This window comes from Macaca mulatta, chromosome 20, assembly GCF_049350105.2.
Source record: "Macaca mulatta isolate MMU2019108-1 chromosome 20, T2T-MMU8v2.0, whole genome shotgun sequence".
NCBI classification, from domain to species: Eukaryota; Metazoa; Chordata; class Mammalia; order Primates; family Cercopithecidae; genus Macaca; species Macaca mulatta.
Window position 1 is genome coordinate 77,108,376 of NC_133425.1, and position 22,385 is coordinate 77,130,760.

Consider the following 22,385-nt stretch of genomic DNA (forward strand, 5'->3'; position numbering starts at 1 on the left):
GATGATGCCAAATGGGCCTAGGAGGTGGCCAATAGCGTCCAGAGGCCAGAGCTGCTCTGGCAGAACCAGACACTGGTTTCATCTCACAGTGGTCCAGAGGCCACATTTGAGCCTCCCTTGGCCTGTCTTGGCAAGAAATGGAGAGCAGACATTTACAAAATGTTTGGTTCATTCATTTGACAAATATTTACATGAATCTACTGTGGGCTAGGCCCTGGGTTCTGTACTGAGTAGATGATGAGTGGGTGGGTGGATGGGTGGGTAAATGAATGAGTAGCTGGATCAATGGACAGATAGATGGATGATGGATGAATAGATTGGTGGGTGAGTGGATGGGTGAATAAATGGTTGGGTGTATAGATGGATGTGTGGATCGTTGAGTAATTCACGGATGGATGTATATTAGTTGTTTATTGCTGTGTAAGAAATCATTTCAAAATTTGTGGCTTAAAACAGAAAACATTTATTATCTCACCATGTCTGTGGGTCAGGAATTTGGGAGTGCCTAGCTGGGTAGTTCTGGCTCAGGGCCTCTTACGTGGCTGCAGTCAGGATGGCGGCTAGTGTTGCAGTTTCATACGACAGCTTGCCTGGCGCTGGAGGATCCACTTACATGATGGATCCCTTGCACAGCTATTAACAGGAGGCCTTGGTTTCTCATTACATTGGCCTCTCCATAGGCTACGTGAGTGTTCTCCTGACATGGCAGCTGCCTGTATTCATGGTCAGTGATTCAAGTGAGAAAGAGAAAGACCAAGATGGAAGCCAAAGTACCTCTGATGACCTTGTCTCTGGGTCTTACACCATTACTTCTGCTTTTTCCTTTTTTTTTTTTTCCTGTTAGAAGCAAGTCACAAAGTTCAACCCACACTCAAGGGGAAAGGAAGTAATTTCCACCTCTTTTTGTTTTTTTAAGACAGGGTCTCACTCTGTTGCCCAGGCTGAAGTGCAGTGGTGCAGTCATACTTCACTGCAGCCTTGACCTCCTGGACTTAAGCAATCCTCCTGCCTCAGCCTCCCAAGAAGCTGGGACTACAGGAACATATCACCATGCCCTGCTAATTTTTTGGTATTGTTAGCAGAGAGAGAGAAGTCTCGAACTCTTGAGCTCAAGGGATCCTTCCGACTCAACCTCCCAAAGTGTTGGGATTATAGCCATGAGCCAGTATGCCCGACTAGTTTCTACCTTTTGAAGGAGGAGTATAAAAGAATCTGTGGGCACAGTTTAATACCATCACAAGAGATAAATGGCTAGAGCAGCAATAATTCTTACAGAGTGCTGAAATCTTAGAATGATTTTACAGCAGAGATTCTCAACGGTGACTGCATGTTAAATTCCTCCGGGACACTAAGAAAATATCAGTTTTGAGAATCAGCCCCGACTTTCTTATTAGTCTGGGGAGAGACTTGGACATTGGCATCTGTGCTTTTGTTTAGTGGAATGATCTTAAGCTTTAATTGTGAAACCCAGCATATATGTTCCTGCTTTTTTTTATTATAATGAAAATATAATATAAAATGTATCATTTTAACTATTTATTTATTTATTTTCGAGACAGGGTCTTACTCTGTCACCCAGGTTAGAGTGCAGTGGTGCAATCTCAGCTCACTGCAACCTTCGCGTCCCAGGCGTAAGCGATCCTCCCACTTCAGCCACCTGAGTAGCTGGGATCACAGGCGCCCGCCACCATGCCCGACTAATTTTTTGTATTTTTGGTAGAGATGGGGTTTCACCATGTTGCGCAGGCTGGTCTGGAACTCCTGAGCTCAGGTGGTCCAACCTCCTCAGCCTCCCAAAGTGCTGGGATCACAGGCATGAGCCACCATGCCTGGCCCATTTTAACAATTTTTGAGTGTCCCATTCAGTGGCATTCTGTACATTCACACTGCCATGCAACCATCCTCCTCAGAACACTTTAATCTTCCCAAAGGGAAACTCTGTGCCCATTAAACACAAACTCCCCATTTCTGCCTCCTCCCGCAGCCCCTGGCAGCCACCGTCCTGCTTTCCGCCTCTATGAATCGAATCTGACTGCGCTATGAGTCTCCTGTTTGCAGAAACTACAGTATTTGTCCTTCTGTGTCTGGTTTACTTCACTTAGCACAATATCTTTGAGATTCATCCATATTGTACCACGTGTTCGTTTTGTTGTTGTTGTTGTTTGTTTGTTTGTTTGTTTGAGATGGAGTCTTGCTCTGTTACCCAGGGGAGTGCAGTGACGTGACCTCAGCTCACTACAACCTCCGCCTCCCAGGTTCAAGTGATTCTTCTGCCTCAGCCTCCTGAGTAGCTGGAACTACAGGTGCACATCATGATGCCCAGCTAAGTTTTGTATTTTTACTAGAGATGGGGTTTCACCATGTTGGCCAGGCTGGTCTTGAACTCCTGACTTCAGGTGATCTGCCTGCCTTGGCTTCCCAAAGTGCTGGGATTACAGGCGTGAGCCACCGTGCCTGGCCACGTGTCAGAGTTTTATTTCTTTTACAGTCGACTAATATTCTGTTGTCTGTCTAGACCACATTTGTTTATCCACGCACCCGTGGATAGACTTTAAAAAACCAGTGGTAGTTTTTAAAGTTTCATGGTGATGCTGCTGTGCAATCAGGGATGAAAACCAAGGACTGGATGGCACCGTGGCTCACGCCTGTAATCCCAGCACTTCGGAAGGCCAAGGCGGGTGGATCACTTGAGGTCAGGAGCTCCGAGACGAGCTTGGCCAACATGGTGAAACCCCGTCTCTACTAAAAAAATACAAAAAATTAGCCAGGTGTAGTAGTGGGCACCTGTAATCCCAGCTACACAGGAGGCTGAGACACAAGAATCGCTTGAACCCAGGAGGGAGAGGTTGCAGTGAGCCCAGATCGCGTCACTGCCCTCCAGCCTGGGCGACAGAGCGAGACTCTGTTTCCAAAAAAAAAAAAGAAAAAAGAAAAGAAAGAAAGAAAACCAAGGCCTAAGACCAGAATTTCGCAATCTTCGCTGCACAACAGAATCACCTGAGAGCAGTTTTAAAAAATGCGGATGCCTGGCGCCCATCCTAGAGCAGCGGCATCAGATTCTGGGCCGGGGGAGGGGTGGGGCTGGCCGGGAATTGATGAGCTCCTTGCAGTGCCCGGCAGGGCAAGGTGTGCAGAATTATTTCCCAGTCTCTGCTGCCTCCTGGTGGCACGATTGACAACAGCCTGGCAGTGACGCCTGTCAGCATGGTTCCTCTTCCTCTCCAGGGCTGGCTTACCCAGCCCCAAAGGACCCCAGTACCGGGGGTCTGGGAACCCTGAAAAGCTCTTATCTGACCCCTCTGCCCACCTGCATTTCCTGGCTGGCCTTGCGTGACTCCGTGTTGTAGAAGAACCAATGAGTTTATTAGAGAAGGAAAGACGGCACTGTGTGACCTTGAATAAGACAGTTTGCCCGTGTCTCAGTTTCCCTGACTTTCACGTAAGGATCACCACGGTTTCCTCTGATAAGTTCTCAAGATGGCAGGCGAGCATGTGTGTTAGGGCTGGGAAGGCCATCATGGGGAGGTTTCGTACCCTCAGCACGATTGCCATTAGGGGCCGGATCACTGTGGTGAGGGCTGTCCCGTGCACTGTAGGGTATTCAACAGGATCCCTGGCCTTGACCTCCTACATGCCAGTGGCACCCCTGAGCTGGGATCATCAAAAACTGTCTCCAGATACGGGCAGTGTCCCCTGAGTGCAGGATTGCCAAATAAAATAGTTAAATTTGAATTTAACTTTGAAAATTTGAATTTCAGATAGACACATAATGTTTTTGTATAATTATGTTCAAAGGCTGCATTTTTATTTCCTAAATCTGGAAACCCTACCTGAGGGACAAAATCACTCCAGCTGGCACTGGCTAGTGCCCTTGTGAGTTTTTGGTACCTGTTTTAAGAACTCACAACAGGCTGGGGGCTAAGACGGCAGATGGGGAAGTTGTGGCAGGGGCGGAACTTGCTCCAGCCTGGCAGGGGGAGGGGTGCCGCCTAGAGGGAGTGGGAAGGGCAGGCCCAGGAGTGATGAGCGTGAACTAGAGAGTGCTGTGCAGGAGGAAGCTGGGGCCGCCGTTGGGCCTTCTCCCTCTAGGGGCCCAGGAGTCATTGGTACTCAGTGTCTGGGTGGGGGCAGGGGGAGTTTTTGTTCTTCCAGCACCTGGGGCTGTTGAGGCCAGAGAACTTGGTGGTCGACCACAGGCTGGGGTATTAGTTCGCCCCTAGCTTCTCCCCAGCGAGAACCCAGGGGATTAAACCTCAATCTGCTTATGTGCAAGAGGAAGAAATAGGCCCAGAGAATGACAGTGACAGGTCTACAGTCACACAGCCAACTTGTGCTTGTGGCAGTGGCAAAGTTGGTCAGTATCTGAGTCTTCAGGCTAGAGCTTTTTCCCCTCGAGTGGAGCCTGGGAAGTGGCCTCTATTTCTGGTACATTCTCTGGGAGCCCCCAGCATTTTCCAGACAGAGGGCACTGAAGACAGGCTTTGTGCTAAGGCTGGGTCACCTGAGGTCCAGCTGCTCCCCTGTACTCCTCCAGGGAATGGCTGGGACCCCTTCTCCTGTGGCTGACCCTAAAAGGACAGACTCTTGCTTCTGTGGAATGAGGAGAGGCAAAGTGCGTGGTGGTTAAGCACGTGAACTTGGAGCCAGACGGCCTGGGACTGAATCCTGGCTCCCAGCCTCTCACCAACTGTGACCTTGAGCAAAGTACTTAAACATCCTGTGCCTCCAACTCTTAATCCATGAAATGGGCATGATGAAATGACCCCTACTCCATACCGTTGTTAAAAGAATGAAATGAATTAATAAGTGCTCAGAACAGTGTGTAGAGCCGGGTGCAGTGGCACATGCCTATAATCCCAGCACTTTGGGAGGCCAAGGCAGGTGGATCACTGGAGGTCAGGAATTCGAGACCAGCCTGGCCAAGATGGTGAAACCCCGTCTCTACTAAAAATACAAAAATTAGTTGGGTGTGGTGGCCCATGCCTGTAATCCCAGTTACTCGGGAGCCTAAGGCAGGAGAATCATCTGTGCCTGGGAGGTGGAGGTTGCAGTGAGCTGAGATCGCACCACTGTATTCCAGCCTGGGTAACACAGCAAAACTCCATTTCCAAAAAAGAAAACAAAAGAAGAAAACCAGTGTGTGGCAGGTACGCAGGTAGTAAGGTTCACTTTTCTTCTAGTGACATTTACCGTCTTCCTTAGGAAGCTGGTTCAGTGGGGCAGCTATGTGACACAGGCACAGTCAATCACTGCATCCCAGTGCATGGACCAGTCACAGGGTCAAGGGTGGGCATGTGACCCCCCAGCAAATGAGCACATCCCTGGGGTTGGTGTGCAGAGGCTCTGGGAGTCAAGTTTCCTTTTCCCTGGCCGAGCGCGGTGGCTCACACCTGTAATCCCGGCACTGTGGGAGTCCCAGGTGGGCGGATGGCCTGAGGTCAGGAGTTCGAGACCAGCCTGGCCAACATGGTGAAACCTCATCTCTAATAAAAATGTAAAAAATTAGCCGAGCATGGTGGCGTGCACCTGTAATCCCAGCTACCCAGGAGGCTGAGGCAGGAGAACTTGGGAGACATAGATTGCAGTGAGTTGAGATAGTGGCACTGCACTCCAGCTTAGGCAACAGAGCCAGACTCCATCTCAAAAAAAAAAAAAAAAAAAAAAAAAACCCCAACAACAACAACAAAAAAAACTGAAACCAAACCAAAACAAAAAAACAGCTTCCTCTTCCCACTGTGGGTGCAGAGGCCTGGGGCTGTGGTCAGCATCCCTGGCACATAGGACTTGAAAAGAATGAGACCAACCCGTTGAAGGTTCTCTTGAGTCCCTGGATCCACCTTGCCTGCCAGCCAGAATCCTCCCTGGAATTCCCACAGATGTGATACCGAATCTCCCAGTTTGCTTAAGCAAGTTTGAATAGAGTTTCAATCCATGCGCCCTTTGTGCCCCATAGAGCAAGAGAGGTTCCCCCAAGGCAGCCCCCTTCCTCCATGGACCAGGGCTCTTGGCCTTTGTTTTGGTCCACCTGCTGCCCGACGTCCAGGCCCAGCCTCACACTGGGACACTGGCCCACTCTTAGGGAGGTGGGTCTTCCAGGTCTGATGTGATTAGAGCTCATTTACAACAAGAGGAAACAAACAAACGTATTAAGTACCTACTGTGTGTCAGGTATTGTGTTGGGGCTTTGAGGTTATTTTACTTGTATTTTACAGATGAGGAAACTACAGCTCAGAGAGGTAAAGTGACTTGTTCAGGCTCACACAGCCAGGAAGTAGAATCGCTTCTATTTGAACCCAGTCTGGTTCCAAAGCATCCATTGTATCATATGGCTTATTACTTGCAGGGGGGAGATTTTTTTCCATAAAAATATTTTACCCTTTGGATTTCCCCCAATTTGTACATATTTATGGGCTACAGAGTGATATTTTGATACACATATAAAATGTGTAACGATCAGGCTGGATGTGGTGGCTCACACCTGTGATCCCAGCACTTTGGGAGGCCAAGGTGGGCAGATCACTTGAGGCCAGGAGTTCAAGAACAGCCTGGCCAACATGGTGAAACCCCGTCTCTACTAAAAATACAAAAATGAACTTGGTGTGGTGGTGCGTGCCTGTAATCCCAGCTCCTTGGGAGGTTGAGGCCGGAGAATTGCTTGAACCCGGGAGGCAGAGGTTGCAGTGAGCTGAGATCGTGCCACTTCACTCTAGCCTGGGTGAAGAGAGACTCTGTCTCAAAAAAAAAAAAAAAAAAAAAAAAAGTATAATGATCAAATCAGTCATTAGCATATCCATCACTTCAAATATTTGTCATTTCTTTGTGTTGTGAACATTCAAAATCTCTTCTAGCTCTCTGAAAATATACAATAAACCACAGTTAACCATATTCACTCACAGTGCTGCAGAACGCCAGAGCGCGTTCCTCCTACCTAGCTGAAATTTGTGTCCATTCACCAACTTCCCCCTGTCCTCTCCTCCCTCCTACCCTTCCCTGCCTCCAATACTCAAAATTCTACTCGCTTCCTCCGTGTGCTCAACATTTAAACTCAGATTTTAATTGTGGTAGAAGGCACACAAAAGTTACCATTGTGGGGACGGGGCTGGGGGGCGGTGGCTAAAATTGAAAAGGTAGCAGAGTACCTCTCAGTCAAAAGATGACCTAGAAAATCCATTACTCCAAGTACATGGTACCCCTGGAAAATAGGGGTTAGGTCTCATTCATGCATTCAACCTGCTGGGTGCCGGGCAGTGCTCAAGGAAGAGCCTGACTGGGATGAGACCAATGAGGGGCTCCAGGTGCAGAGTTGAGGGTGGTGCTGCTTCACAGGTGATGACCCTGCACATGTATGACTCTAAGAGTGACTGTCATCTTCTGTCCTACTCCTGGGGCCCAGCCTTTCTCCCTGGATCCCCAGCCCCCATGCAGGGTGAAGGAGGGTTTAGATAACGTGGCAGAGTCTTAGTCCAGCCAGGGCAGGAATGTCCCATGCACTACCCCTGAGAAATGATTCCATCAACAATGGTTTGAGGAGCACTTAGTATGTGCCAGGAACTGGGGTGGACAGGAGTGACCACAGGCATCCCACTGCTTTCAGGGAGCTGGTGGGGAGACTTCAAGACAGATGATAGCATATATAATCATTTGTTACCCCATGGAGGGTGTTATGAAGGAAAGGGCCAGGTGCTATAAGAGCGGAGTGAACCAGGGCTGGGGAGCCTCACTTCCCATCTGGCCAGATGTCCTCAGGTTCTGGGACCCAGCTTCACAGTCCCCTCCTCCTCCCAGCTTTGAAGTTCTTATCATTGGTCCCGCTCCTCTTGTTCTTCCAGACGTGTGAAGGGGGCCTGCTCTGTGTCATTATCAACTTGCAATACCTTAGTGTCTCATTTCATCTTTTTGGTTTTCAACACCTGCTTCACAGTTCACCTATTATGTTTTATCTGGCAAAAGAACCAGTCTAGCTGGGTTCGGTGGCTCATTCCTGTAGTCCCAGCACTTTGGGATGCTGAAGTGGGGGGATCACTTTAGCCCAGGAGTTTGAGACAAGCCTGGGCAACATAGCGAGACCCTGTCTCTACTAAAAATAGAAAAGAAAAGAAAGAAAAGGCAAGGAAAGAAGGAAGGAAGGAAAGGAAAGGAAGAAAAAGATAGATGGGCATGGTGGCACACACCTGTAGTCACAGCTACTTGGGAGGCTGAGGTGGGAGGATCACATGAACACGAGGTTGAGGCTGCAGTGAGCTATAGTTGCACCACTGCACTCCAATCTGGGTGACAGAGAGAGACTCTATCTCAAAAACAAAAACAAAACAAAAGAACCAGTGTGCTCTGTCTCTTGACTGGACCCTAACTGGCACAGACTTGCTGGAACACTGGTCACCCAGGCAAAGAGCCCAGGCAGAGCGACCTGCGTGGTCAAAAGCCAGGAGGCTGGAGGGAGTGAGGGACGTTCCTGGAGCTGGAGGCCAGACGGGCCAGAGTGGAGTGAATGGGGTGAGGTTGGGCTCAGGAATGGGCACCTCATCCACCCTGAGCTGGGGAGAGCCGGGCTCAGGGCTTTTATTGGAACTGGTGGGTTAGCAGATCCTCTCTCTTGTGGATGTGAAGCTGGGAGAAAGGAAAGCTGCAGTTATGCAGGGCTCCTGTGGGAGACAGCCTGCCTGGAGCTGAGGCCCACCCCAAGGGAGGGAGAGTGGCAAGATGAAATGATGTCGTTGGAGCCCCTTGATCCAGCTGTGACTGTAGCCCTGGGTTTTCAGTTACATGAGGGGATAACTTCCCTTTTTTTCTTTTTAAGACAGAGTCTTGCACTGTTACCCAGGCTGGAGTGCAGTGGTGTGATCTCAGCTCACTGTAACCTCCGCCTCGTGGGTTCAAGCAATTCTCCTGCCTCAGCCTCCCAAGTAGCTGGGATTACAGGCGCCTGCCACTGTGCCCAGCTAAATTTTTGTATTTTTAAGTAGAGACATGGTTTCACTATGTTGGCCAGGATGGTCTTAAACTCCTGACCTCGTGATTCACCCGCCTCGGCCTCCCAAAGTGCTGGGATTACAGGTGTGAGCCACCGCGCCCAGCCAACTTCCCTTTTTGATTAAAACAGATTGAGGTGACTTTTCTTCTCACTTGTAACCAAAAAAATTCCAAATCTTTTGGCACTCCATAAACAGCAGTCATGATGGTGAAGCTGGTGGGGATGATGAGGAGGCAAGTTTGTTTTTTTTAAGACAGTTTTGCTCTGTCTCCCAGACCATGGCTGTCTGCAGACTTGACCTCCTGGGCTCAAGTGATCTCCCACGTCAGCCTCTTGAGTAGCTGGGTCTACAGACGTGGGTCACCATACCCAACTAATTAAAAAATTTTTTTGTATAGACAAGGTCTCACTATGTTGCCCAGGCTGATGTTGAACTCCTGGGCTCAAACGATTCTTCCGCCTCAGCCTCCCAAAGTGCTGGGATTACAGGCGTGAGCTACTGTTCCCAGTCCAGGAATTGGAATTGTTGAGAGTATCTGGAGTGGTGAAAAAGGGGGCCAACAGGCTGGATGCTACAGGAAGGAAGGAGAAAGGAAGAAGGGTTGGTTTTTCTGGAGCCAAAGTGTCTCATCTTAACCCCAACCTGGACTTTAAAAAGACTGTTATGCAGTGGAACCTTTTTCCTGTCGATTCCATAAACATTCAGCAAAGAATATAAGATGATTAAGTGCTGGTTGTAAATGACCTCCAGCAACAGGGCTGGGTTTTGCATCCAGGTCACTGCAGGGCTGAACTAGAAAAGGTTGTGTTGGGTAACCCAGCCGCCCAAGATTCAATCTTGATTGGTCTAAGCCAGTGATGGCATTGCTAGTCCCCCTCCCACTGATTGGCTGGGAAGGGCATGTGACCTAGTGCTGACCCATGAGAGGTAAGGAGAGTTGCCAGAAGCCTTCTTGGACGACGTGTGGCCACAGAAACCTCTCTTTTCTATAAGTTGCAATATCCTTTAAAGTTGTCACCTAAAATCTTCATGTTTGACCATCCTCTGCCTCTCCCAAGTTGAATTTTGCTCAGTTGCATCCAAACAACGACTATAACTCAGGGTTGCTTTCAACATATTTAACAACCAAGATGACATGGACCCTAACTAACTAATGGCCACTGGCCACAGACTGCAGGCCATATGGTAATTACCAGCTGGATGTCAACCCCAAGTCTGCTTCCTATTGTGGGCTGCATGTGGTTGGCTCCTGGGGATACAGAGATACATTATGCACATTTACTGTTCTCAAGGTGGGCAGTCTGGTAGCTTCTATAAGAAAAAGTAGGTTAAGTCTAGAATGCTGGTGTTTCGCATTTTTCCTGTAAATCTCAGGTTGTGACCTTGGCTGACATTAGGTTCAGTGGGGAGCTTGTCCCAGGCTGATTCAGCAGATCTGGAGGGGCATGGGCATGCATGCTTAAACAGAGTCCCACTTGGGAACCTCTGCTTTCAGTTTTCCATTCAGAGGCTGAGTTCAGCGGCCAGACTTTATTCCTGAACTTCCTGGCTGTCATATAACGAACGACCTGACTCTCTGTCTCGAGACTAGCCCATTCAAAGGTGCATCCTTCCTTTTTCTTTATTAGAAGGGACTAAATGTCTGAAGGAGGAAAAACAAAGATGCACCTCTGGAGACAACATGATGTCACAGAACCAGGGAAGGAATTTCATGGCCCCTAGAAAACTCAGCAGGCAAGACGATGCCAAAGTCGAATGGAACTTCTGTTAACCCCAAAGTCAGACAGGACCAGCCCATGGCTGCTCAGGGTGCTGTGGCCACAAACAGGGTCGGCCTCCTGCATAAAGTAAGGTAGAAACGCTTTCAGCCTCCACAGTGCTTCCCGGTTTATAAATTCATCTAGTTGTGCCACGTAGGGGGCTGTCGCCACCACCAGCAGGGTGCCCTGAGTGCTTGCGTTTTCACCCCTAGCACAGGTGGACACCACAACTCCCAGAAAACATCTGGGGCGGAAACGGAAGCATGCCCGCAGCAGTGAACGCACTGCATTCTGGGAAATGTAGTCCAAACGGCCGCCGGGACGGGGTGAGCCCCAACAGTGGTACCTTCTGGGAAGGATCGTTTTCACGTAGTCCAAAAGCCAGGAGGTGGGAACCGAGGGGCTCTCACCCCAGCACCGGCAGGGGATGAACAACTTTTGGATTTTGAATTTAAGTGGATTTGGTTTTGTCACTCTCCATCCCCAACACCCAAGGAGGCAGAGAATAAGAGCAACACACACTTCTGTGATGCCATTCGTGTCTGAATTGATTATTTCTCACTCGAACTTGAGTAAACATGCAGTTTAACCTCCCAAGCATCTGTAAAGTGGGCATATTAATAATTCCCACTTCTCAGGCTTGAAAACATTGATCAGGTAATTGATACAGTGCCTGACACACCTTCATTGCCCTCTTCTCTTGGAGTGAGCAGAGCCTACAAAGCAAACAGATGTGCTTTGTAACCAGGAGTATGAATTCTGCTCCAGGAGAGCACAGGGGACTTTGTCATATTTTGGGAGTTATAATTTCATTGAGATTCCAGCCAAAATTCATAGGCAAAAAGGTAAGGAAATCTGGTCACTTACAGGGATTCAGCAAACGTACACCAACCGCCTTGCTAGCCAGGACACAGTTAGATGAAAGTTAAAAATGTATGACAAGCTTCTGGGTCAAGCATCCTCAAACAGTACTATTGATAGTATTAATGGGTTTATCCTCTATAAAGAGCAATTTGGCAATGGCTTTCAAAATTACAAAGGCATATATGTGCAGCTTCAGTGATTCCACCTCTAGGAATTTCTCCTGCAGACACACTCAAACATTTTCAAAATGACAAAAGTTAAGAATATTAATGGGGCTGGGTATGGTGGCTCACGCCTGTAATCCCAGCACTTTGGGAGGCCGAGGTGGGCAGATCACTTGATGTTAGGTGTTTGAGACCAGCCTGGCCAACATGTTGAAACCCCATCTTTATTAAAAATGCAAAAGGTGACAGGGTCACCATATTGGCCAGGCTGGTCTCGAACTCCTGACCTCAGGTGATCTGCCCACCTCAGCCTCCCAAAGTACTGGGATTACAGGCCTGAGCCACTGCACCTGGCTGAGGCCAGTAGTTTGAGACAGCCTGGCCAACATGGTGAACCCCCATCTCTACTAAAAATACAAAATTTGGCTGGGCATGGTGGCACATGCCTATAATTCCAGCTACTCAGGAGGCTGAGGCACGAGAATTGCTTGAACCTGGAAGGTGGAAGTTGCAGTAAGCCAAGATGGTGCCACTGTACTCTAGCCTGGGCAACAGAGTGAGACTTTGTCTCAAACTTAAAAAATAAAAAAAATAAAATAAAGAAAGCAAGGTGCAGAGCAGGGTATGCAGAATGCCGCATTTTTGTGGAAATGTCAAAGACTGAGTCTGAAAGGAGACACAAGAAAGAGGTGACTAAGGATGCCTCGGGGAGGAGAACTGGATTGGGGAAGGGGACAATAGGGGTAAACAGGGGACTTCTCGCACTTACTCTTTTAGTCCTTTTGAATGGCCTACGATGTGCCTGTATAAACTATTCAAATTTAAAAAAAAATAACTTCAAAGAAGACTGTTTCTGGGAAAGCACTTGTGGTCAGAAAACCCCAGACTCGGATCTCCTATTCCTCATTTGTACACTTGACGGTAAACCCAAAACAGAAGGAAGGAAAGCCAGTGATATCTTTCATATCTGTTTCCACATCTTATCCTCATTGCAACCCTGTGAACCAGTTAGGTTTTATCTGGCACATTTGACGGATTAGGAAAATTGAGGCTCAGAGAGGCTTGGTGAGACACTGGCAGAGCTGGGATTGAAACGGAGTCTTGACTATGACTGAATCTGGCTCCTTCCCTCCTGCAGGGGACCTCTCCAGGCACTGTCGGGGGTGGCAGGAGACAGCTCAGGGTTGAAGATGAGGGTGTGGATTACTTCCAGGCTGTGATGCTCACTGAAGCTGCTTTCCACTGCAACTTTCACAAGGGGCCCCTCAGGCAGGAAACAGCAGTCTAGGATGCCGGCAGCCAAACCAGGGGTTTGATTTACATGTTCTCGCACAACTGCTTGGGTGGATTATTTGGGAGGCTAGGAGCTAACTCAGCCAAAGATCCTGTTCTCTAAACCCATCTGGGTTGCTTTTTAACATCTCTATAATCCTTGAAGAGGCAGACTTTTAAAAATCGCTTGATTGATTTTTGTCAAATTATATGCTTTAAACAAACTAGCCTTTTTCATTAAATAAATTATTTTTTATTTTTTATTTTTTTGTGATGGAGTCTCATTCATTCTGTCATCCAGGCTGGAGTGCAGTGGTATGATCTTGGCTCACTGCAACCTCCACCTCCTGGGTTCAAGTGATTCTCCTGCCTCAGCCTTCCGAGTCGCTGGGATTCTGTAATCCCAGCGCCTACCATCACACCAGCTAATTTGTGTATTTTTAGTAGAGATGAGGTTTTACCATGTTGGCCAGGCTGGTCTCGAACTCCTGACCTCAAGTCATCCACCCACCTTGGCCTCCCAGAGTGCTGGGATGACAGCCATGAGCCACTGTGCCTGGCCTTCATTAAATAAAGAAATAGATGAGTGTTACCAATTCAAGCAATGAAGTATTTGGAGGACAATTTGGGGTTTCTATCAAAATTGTTTTGATATGTGTCCAGCATTTACATGGCAAATGATTTTTGTTTCCCTGTGGATATACTCCAGTGTTCAAGGATACATGTCCAAAGATTCATTGCTTATGAAGCAAAGACACAAACCTAGAAAGAGCTGAGATGTCCATCAATGGACAGCTGCTTCACTTAACTGTAATCCATCTGCACAATGGAATGCAAAGTGCCATGGCTGAGAAAAAGAAACTTGGCTGGATATGCTGACCTAGAAAGAGATCTACAATATACTGTTAAGTCAAAACAGCAGTAGAATAATATGATCCCATTGTGAAAAAAAAGTTATAAACACATAGAGATATATATGTTTTAGTAAACATAGAAAACAATGTGTAACATCCAGCAGTTCGGCTGGGTATGCTGGCTCATGCCTGTAATCCCAGCACTTTCGGAGGACGAAGCGGGCCGATCACCTCAGGCCAGGAGTTCGAGACCAGCTTGGCCAACATAGTGAAATTCCATCTCTACTAAAAATACAACAACAACAAAAAAATTAGCTGGACATGGTGACGGGCACCCATAATCCTAGCTACTCAGGAGGCTGAGGCAGAAGAATCCCTTGAACCTGGGAGGGAAAGATTGCAGTGAGCTGAGATCACACCACTGCACTCCAACCTGGGTGATGTCTCAGGAAAAAAAAAAAAAAAGGTCCAGTGTAGCAATCCCACTTCTGGATATTTACCCAAAAGTTTTGAAATCAGTTTGTTGAAAGATGTGTGCACTGTCAGGTTCATTGCAGCATCATTCACGATAGCCGAATTATGGAATCAACCTAAGTGTCCATCAACAGATCAATGCATGAAGAAATGTGCCACATGTTTACAATGGACTACTATTCAGCATTTAAAAAGCAGAATTGGGACTGGAGAGTATTTATTTATTTATTTATTTATTTATTTATTTTGAGATGGGGTCTCCCTCTGTTGCCCAGGCTGGAGTGCAGTGGCGTGATCGGCTCGCTGCAAGCTCCACCTTCTGGATTCAGGCCATTCTCTTGCCTCAGCCTCCCGAGTAGCTGGGACTACAGGTGCCCGCCACCATACCTGGCTAATTTTTTTTGTATTTTTAGTAGAGATGGGGTTTCACGGTGTTAGCCAGGATGGTCTTGATCTCCTGATCTCATGATCCACCTGCCTCGGCCTCCCAAAGTGCTGGGATTACAGGCATGAGCCACCGTGCCCAGCCTTTTTATTTATTTATTTATTTATTTTATTTTATTTTTTTGAGACGGAGTCTCCCTCTGTCACCCAGGCTGGAGTGCAGTGGTGCGATCTCGACTCACTGCAAGCTCCACCTCCCAGGTTCACGCCATTCTCCTGCCTCAGCCTCCCGTGTAGCTGGGACTGCAGGCGCCCGCCACTGCGACCGGCTAATGTTTTGTATTTTTAGTAGAGACTGGGGTTTCACCGTGTTAGCCACGATGGTCTCGATCTCCTGACCTCGTGATCCACCCATCTTGGCCTCCTAAAGTGCTGGGATTACAGGCGTGAGCCACCGCGCCTGGCCTATTTATTTATTTATTTATTTAATTTATTTTTTTTGAGACAGAGTTTCACTCTTGTTGTCCAGACTGGAGTACAGTAGTGCAATCTCGGCTCACTACAACCTCCGCCTCCAGGGTTCAAGTGATTCTTCTGCCTCAGCCTCCTCAGTAGCTGGGATTACAGGTGCGTTCCACCATGCCCAGCTAATTTTTGTACTTTTAGTAGAGATGGGGTTTCACTATGTTGGCCAGGCTGGTCTCAGACTCCTGACCTCAGGTGATCCACCTGCCTCAGCCTTCCATAGTGCTGGGATTACAGGAGTGAGCCACTGCGTCCAGCCTGGAACTGGAGATTGATGGCCAAGGAAATTCTGTCATTTGTGACAACATGGACAAAGGTGGAGAACATTATGCTAAGTGAAATAAGCCAGGCCCAGAAAGACAAATATCACATGTTCTCACTTATATGTGGAATCTAAAACAGTCAAACTCATAGAAGCAGAGAGTAGAATGGCAGTTACAGAGGCTGGAGGAGGGGAAATGAGGAGATGGTGGTCAAAGGGTACAAAATCTCAGGAGGAATACAGGTTTTTTTTGAGACCTATTGTGTGGCATGGTAAATGTCATTAATAATAGAGTATGGTACATTTCAAAATTGCTAAGAGAGTAAATTCATTCTCATCACAAAAAAGTTAAGTGTTGGAGGTGATGGATATGTTCACTAGCTTGGTTTAATTATTCCACATTGTACTCATAGATCATAATGTCACTTTTTACCCTATAAATATGTAAAAGAGGCCGGGTGCAGTGGCTCACACCTGTAATCCCGGCACTTTGGGAGGTCACGGTGGGTGCATCACCTGAGGTCAGGAGTTCAAGACCAGCCTGGCCAACATGGTGAAATTTTGTCTCTCCTAAAAATATAAACATCAGCTGGATGTGATGGCAGGTGTCTGTAATCCTAGCTCCTCGGGAGGCTGAGGTGGGAGATTTGCCTGAGCCTGGGAGGCGGAGGTTGCAGTGAGCCGAGACTATGCCACTGCACTCCAGCCTGGGCAGCAAAGCAAGAGTCTACCTCAAAAAATAAATATAAAAAATATATAATATATGTATATAATATATATATATAAAAGCTAGGATTTGAACCTACAACTCTTCACTGTAACGTAGGCCCCCCTGTATCACGCATGAACTATGAGCCTGCTGAGTGCTGGGTGCTGAGCTGGGAGCTTCCACTGTTCCCCACCTCTGCCTCTCAGAGTTCCCTGATGCTGGAAGCCTGGAGGCCCTCAGAATTCTAGGGTGTTTTTAGAACATCATTGTGGGGTGAAAGCAGGTTCCAGCTTCCCTGGGTGGAAGGTTCCAAGAAGCTCCCGGCCAGCTCCGAGAAGCGCCCGGCCAGCTCCTCCACTTCGCCTGACGGGGAGGGGATTGTGAGGGTTGGGACATGTCCTCTTTTAAGGCTCTCTCTTGCTGGCTTCTGACCACTTCCTCTTTTTCCTGAGGCGGTGGTGGCTGGCCATGGCAGCACTAATAGCAGCTGGGGGCGGGGCAGGCCTCCGAAACCCTCCTGGAGTGGCTCAGCCCCTGGGCTGAGGGCAGGAGAGCAAGAGTCCACTTTAACTTCCATCACCTCTTCCCCAGAGGTCTCTGTGAGCCCCCAGAGGAGGGGCTGGGAGTGGTGATCCCCTTAGCTCCCCGTCCCCAGACGGAACAGAATCACTGACCCTGAGTCTTGGCCTGGCCTACATCTGCTTCCAGCAACTTCCATGAAGGACGTACCTGTAGACCGAGGCCCACTGCTTGCACAGCCAGAGCCCTCAGGATGCCCAGGGAAGTGAGGGCCAGTGCTGGAAGCTCCAGCTTAGCACCAGGCACCTCCCCAGTGAATGGCTGCTGGAGGCAGAGCTGCCAGCAGGGAGAGGACAGCTATGAAAGACGTGGCAACAGGCCTTGCACTGCCTCCTGTCAACTGGGGGCTTTGGGCAGGCTGCTTTTCTCCTTTGGGCCTCAGTTTCCTCATCTGTGTAGTGGAGATCAACCATGGTACTTCGAAGGTCTGTAGAAATTCCTGGTACACAGCAAGTGCTCAATAATGGTATGAGCTACTATTAGCCAGTGCCTGTGGCTCGGTCTGAGCTGTTCAGGGTGCCCCACCAGCTTCTGCTGAGGACAGCCAGTGGCCGCTCAGCTCTGCTCCCAGCCTCGCACCATTCCACACCCCCGTGGCCCTGCCTCTCCTTGCCACCTCAGCCTCGCTTCCCACCTGTGGCAGGTGCGGCCAAGCTCAGGTCCACACAGCACCAGCTTTAGTTTTGCCACTCACAGCCCCATTGAGCCAATTTGGTAAAACATCCACATTGGCCATTGGTGGGTTATGCCGAGTTCAGCATTGTGCTAAAGTTCTGGCAGGCTTTTGTTTGTTTGTTTGTTTTTTGTATTCTGGTTAAATATATATAACATAAAATTTACTGTTTTAACCATTTAATTTAATTTTTCTTTCTTTTTTTTTTTTTTTTTTTTTGAGATAGAGTCTCACTCTGCTGCCCAAGCAGGAATGCAGTAATGGTATCTTGGCTCACTGCAGCCTCCATCTCTCAGGTTCAAGCAATTCTTCTGTCTCAACCTCGTTAGTAGCTGGGATTACAGGCGCACATTACCACGCCCAGCTAATTTTTGTATTTTCAGTGGAGATGTGTTTCACCATGTTGGCCAGGCTGGTCTCGAACTCCTGATCTCAAGTGATCTGCCTGCCTTGGCCTCCCAAAGTGCTGGGATTACAGGCGTGAGCCACTGCACCCAGCAGTGCTGGCTTTTGGGAGGGGATGCGGGAACTCAGGTGGAGGTGGAGGTGGAGGTGGAGATGGAGATGGAGGCGGCAAACCTAGAAGTAGGTCCCTAGAACCTGTGTCACTGGGTCAACCCTGAGGGATAGTTACCAAGGAGTGAAGTCCTTTCAGGCCTGGCCTGGACCCTCCTCCTAGAATCTTCTCCCCGGGAGGGGGCCTGTGATGGCGGCCAGGCCAGGCAAAGGAAGACACAGGGCAGTGCCTCACACACGCTCAGCCTCCACCCAAGGTGGGACCGTCTGGCTCCACCATGGAGCCCTGGCTGTTGGTCCAGGGCTGGGGGAGTCTCACCTCCACAGCCACCTCCCACTCCCCAGGCCCTCTCCAAGCCCTCCAGCCCCTTCTCCTGGAGATAAAACGGCCGAACTCCCTTCATCTTTTCCCCATCCCACAGTCATGGCTGTGGCCTCTGCATTTATTGGCTGTGGCATCCTTCCCTCCCCTCCCCACCTCCTTTCCACCCCTCCCCACTCCTCCCCACTTCCTTCCCTTCCCTTCCCACCTCCTTCCCCCCTCATTCCCACCCCTCCCCACCTCCTTCCCACCCCTCCCCACCTCCTTCCCTTCCCTCCCCACCTACTCCCCACTTCCTTCCCTCCCCTCCCCGCCCCTTTCCCTCCCCTCCCTGCCTCCTTCCCTTCCCTCCCCGCCTCCTTCCCTCCCCTCCCCGCCTCCTTCCCTCCCCTCCCCGCCTCCTTCCCTCCCCTCCCCGCCTCCTTCTCTCCCCTCCCCACCTCATTCCCTTCCTTCCCCACCTCATTCCCACCCCTCCCCATCTCATTCCCACCCCTCCCCACCTCATTCCCTCCCCTCTTTACCTCATTCCCACCCCTCCCCACCTCATTCCCCTCCTTTCCCATCTCCTTTCCTTTCCCTTTTGCCTTTACCTCATATCAAGCTGGGTGGTGATCCATTTGGAAATTCATAAAGCAGTGCACCTCACTTCACAGTTTGTCAAGGACCTGGTAAGTTGTAGGTGCTCAATACCTGCTTTAGTGAATGAGTGACTGTGAGGCCCCATGGCAGAGCTCACTAGTGGGAACCTCACGTGTCTCCCTAGCAATGTCAAAGGCCTGTCTGAAGTATGTGTGGGAGGGATCCCCAAAAGGGACACCAATACCTGCTCTGGGATATTTAATAAAATATGCTCTGAAGATTAAATGGAATAATGTGTAGGAAATGCCTGCTACATTGTAGGTATTCAAACTTTAGTTACCATTATTATCTTTTATTTTAAATAATAATCTGATTCTGGATCAGAAGCAGTGACTCCCACAAAGGTCATCAAAAAGGGAATGGTGCAAAGTGAGGGAACATTGGCAGAGGAAGAACCAGCTGTGTGTCCTTAGGCAAATTGCTTACCCTCTCTGAGCCCCCATTGCCTGATCTGTCAAATGGGTCTGGAAATCCCCACTTCCTCTGCTATTGTGGCAGGCATCAGATGAGATAAAAGATGGGTTCAGTCTTAGCAAGCGGGGAAGAGCTGCCCAGCTGAGCTGAGAGGCGGCTGACCATGGGAAACCACCCCAAGCCTGTTCCTTTATTTTTTATTTTTATTTATATATATATTTTGAGACAAGGCCTCACTCTGTCACCCAGGCTGAAGTACGGTGGCGTGATCATGACTCACTGCAGCCTCGACCTCCTGGGCTCAAGTGATCCTCCCACCTCAGTCTCCCAAGTAGCTGGAACTACAGGCATGCACCACCATGCCTGGCTAATTTTTGTATTATTATTACTATTTTGTGGTAGAGATGAAGTGTCACTATGTTGCCCAGGCTGGTCTCAAACTTCTGAGTTCAAGTGATCTGCTTGCCTCAGCCTACCAAAGCACTGGGATTACAGGCATGAGCCACCAAACCTGGCCTCAGCCTGTTTCTTTAACATCAGCTTCTTTTTTTTCGTTTTAGAGACAGGGTTTCGCTCTGTCGCCCAAGCTGGAGTGGAGTGGTCTGATCTTGACTCAATGTAACCTCTGCCTCCTGGGTTCAAATGATTCTCCTGCCTCAGCCTCCCGAATAGCTGGTGCTTGGGATTACAAGTGCTCGCCGCCACATGCAGCTTTTTTTTTTTATTTTTAGTAGAGATGGGGTTTCACCATGTTGGCCAGGCTGGTCTCAAACTCCTGACCTCAAGTGATCCACCTGCCTCGGCCTCCCAAAGTGCTGGGACTACAGGCGTGAGCCACTGCACCCAGCCTCAGCCTGTTCCTTTAACATCAGATTCTGAAACTACCTCTGCAGAAGTTCTGAGCATACCCCTCACTCAAGCTCTGGGCATCAGGAAAAGAACATTCCATGAAGTCCATCTGGAAGATGGTCCTTTCCCTGGTGCCCCCAGGTAAGCACATGGCCTCCAACCTGTCCTCCACCAAACCCTGACTCCAGGTCAGTCAGCAGCACCAAGCCTGGCCTGTTTCCATGGAGACCAGGAAAGGCACCAGAGTGTCTGGGAGGAAAGACGGCTTCCTGTTCAAAACCACAGATAGGATGGCCATAAAGCAGGGTAGTAGAACTGTCGTTATTCCACAGGATCAAATAGGGTTGCTAAGCCCAGGAACCGTCGGGGAGGCCCAATGGATGGGCCACATTTCCCCTGCAGGGCCAACGGCCAAGTGTGCACTGCCCCCTACCGTCTTTCAGATAGGGCTTCTTGTAGGAGTATGCTGCTATGCCAGACTATTATTGTCAGTATTCACAGAGTGCAAAGTATATGCTAGTCACTGACCTCAGCGATCTGTAAGATTTATCTCCTTTAATCCTCAGAACAAACTTATGTCTTATACGGCAGCTATTATTATTAACCCCATTTTACAGATGAGGAAACTGAGGCACAGAGAGGTTAAGTATCTTGCCCAAGGTCACACAGTGGAGGAGCCAAGCCTGTATTCAATCCAGGTCATCTGAAACCAGAGCTTATGAAGGTGACCACACCATACAGTGTGTCAGGCCAGGGGAGGCCAGGCACAGAGGTGGTCCGGGAAAGAAGGAAGCTAAGTGCTAGGTACCAGGTCCCGAGTGAACACCTCATTAATACTGGTGTTGAAGAGGCATGGACTTCATGAGGAGGGTGTTACTGGCACTGTTTTACAGATAAGGAGCTGAAAGCCCAGAGAGACAGTGAGTTGCCCAAGCAGCAAAGCTGCGTTTGAACCTAGATGTGTCTACTGCAAAGCCTGGCTCTTCAGTGAGCTCGCCGCCTTATCCTGCTTCCTCAGCAGTTTGTTCCGAGTCTGATCTGTCTTGAGAACCCCACAGCCTGGGGCTTAGGCCTGGAACACACACACTGCGCCTCTGCACCCGCTTTTAGAAATTGTGTATGGGATTCCAGTGGTTCCCACTTGCAGCTACTTTGGGCAAAGGAGAGGAAATGTGGCAGGAAGTGTAGTGACTCTGTATCTTGGTGAGTGGTTTTTTGCCTGAGCTCAGACGCTGCTGGAATGGAGAGTTTTAAAAAGAGAATCATTTTGGAGTAGTTGCATCTCTGTTACTTTTGGGTGAGTTAAAGGAAAAAGGAAGCTCCAGGAGGGACCACATTGGAAATTCCATCTACCCACTCATCCACCCATCCAATCGTTCAGTCATCTCATTATCCAATCATTCATCCATTCATCCATCCACCCACTCATTTTCTGGGCTCCAGTCTTCTGCTAGGCCCTGGAAACAAAACACACAAAACGCCCAAACAAACAAAAAAACAAAAGAGTAAAAACAGCCTCATAGAAAAAATGCTGTTTAGTGACGAGCCTGGCCAAGATGGTGAAACCCTGTCTCTACTAAAAATATGAACATTAGCCAGGTGTGGTGGCAGGTGGTTGTAATCCCAGCTACTTGGGAGGCTGAGGCAGGAGAATTGCTTGAACCCAGTAGGCAGAGGTTGCAGAAGAACCGAGATAGCGCCACTGCACTCCAGCCTGGGTGACAGAGCGAGACTCTGTCTCAAAAAGAAAAAAAGCTGTTGTTTCATACTTTCCTTCAGCACTTTTTTTTTTTTTTTTGGAGATGGAGTCTCCCTCTGTCTCCCAGGCTGGAGTGCAGTGGTGCATTCTCAGCTCACTGCAAGCTCTGCCTCCCGGGTTCACGCCATTCTCCTGCCTCAGCCTCCCGAGTAGCTGGGACTACAGGCGCCCGCCACCACGCCTGGCTAATTTTTTTTTTTTTTTTAGTAGAGACGGGGTTTCATCATGTTAACCAGAATGGTCTCTATCTCCTGACCTCGTGATCTGTCTGCCTCAGCCTCCCAAAGTGCTGGGATTACAGGTGTGAGCCACTGCGCCCAGCCAGCACTTTCTATTTTTTACATTTAGAAAAGAGCTTTATTGCGATATAATTCATATAATCATACAGTTC

The 22,385-nt window shown here is 48.9% G+C and overlaps 1 protein-coding gene across 3 annotated transcripts in view; it reads left to right on the forward strand.

The window, feature by feature from the left end:
• PLCG2 (phospholipase C gamma 2) overlaps positions 1–22,385 on the forward strand; it is a 230,942-nt gene that overhangs the window by 5,117 nt on the left and 203,440 nt on the right. Inside the window, exons 1-2 of one of the 3 annotated variants that reach the window (XM_077986964.1) lie at positions 4,026–4,354; positions 20,280–20,376. The exons of 1 other annotated variant lie outside the window; for it this stretch is intronic. The gene's annotated coding sequence lies outside the window, so the exon portion shown is untranslated. Of the gene's footprint in view, positions 1–4,025; positions 4,355–20,279; positions 20,377–22,385 lie in introns of those variants that run through there. One more of the 3 variants, XM_077986965.1, reaches the window with a different exon arrangement.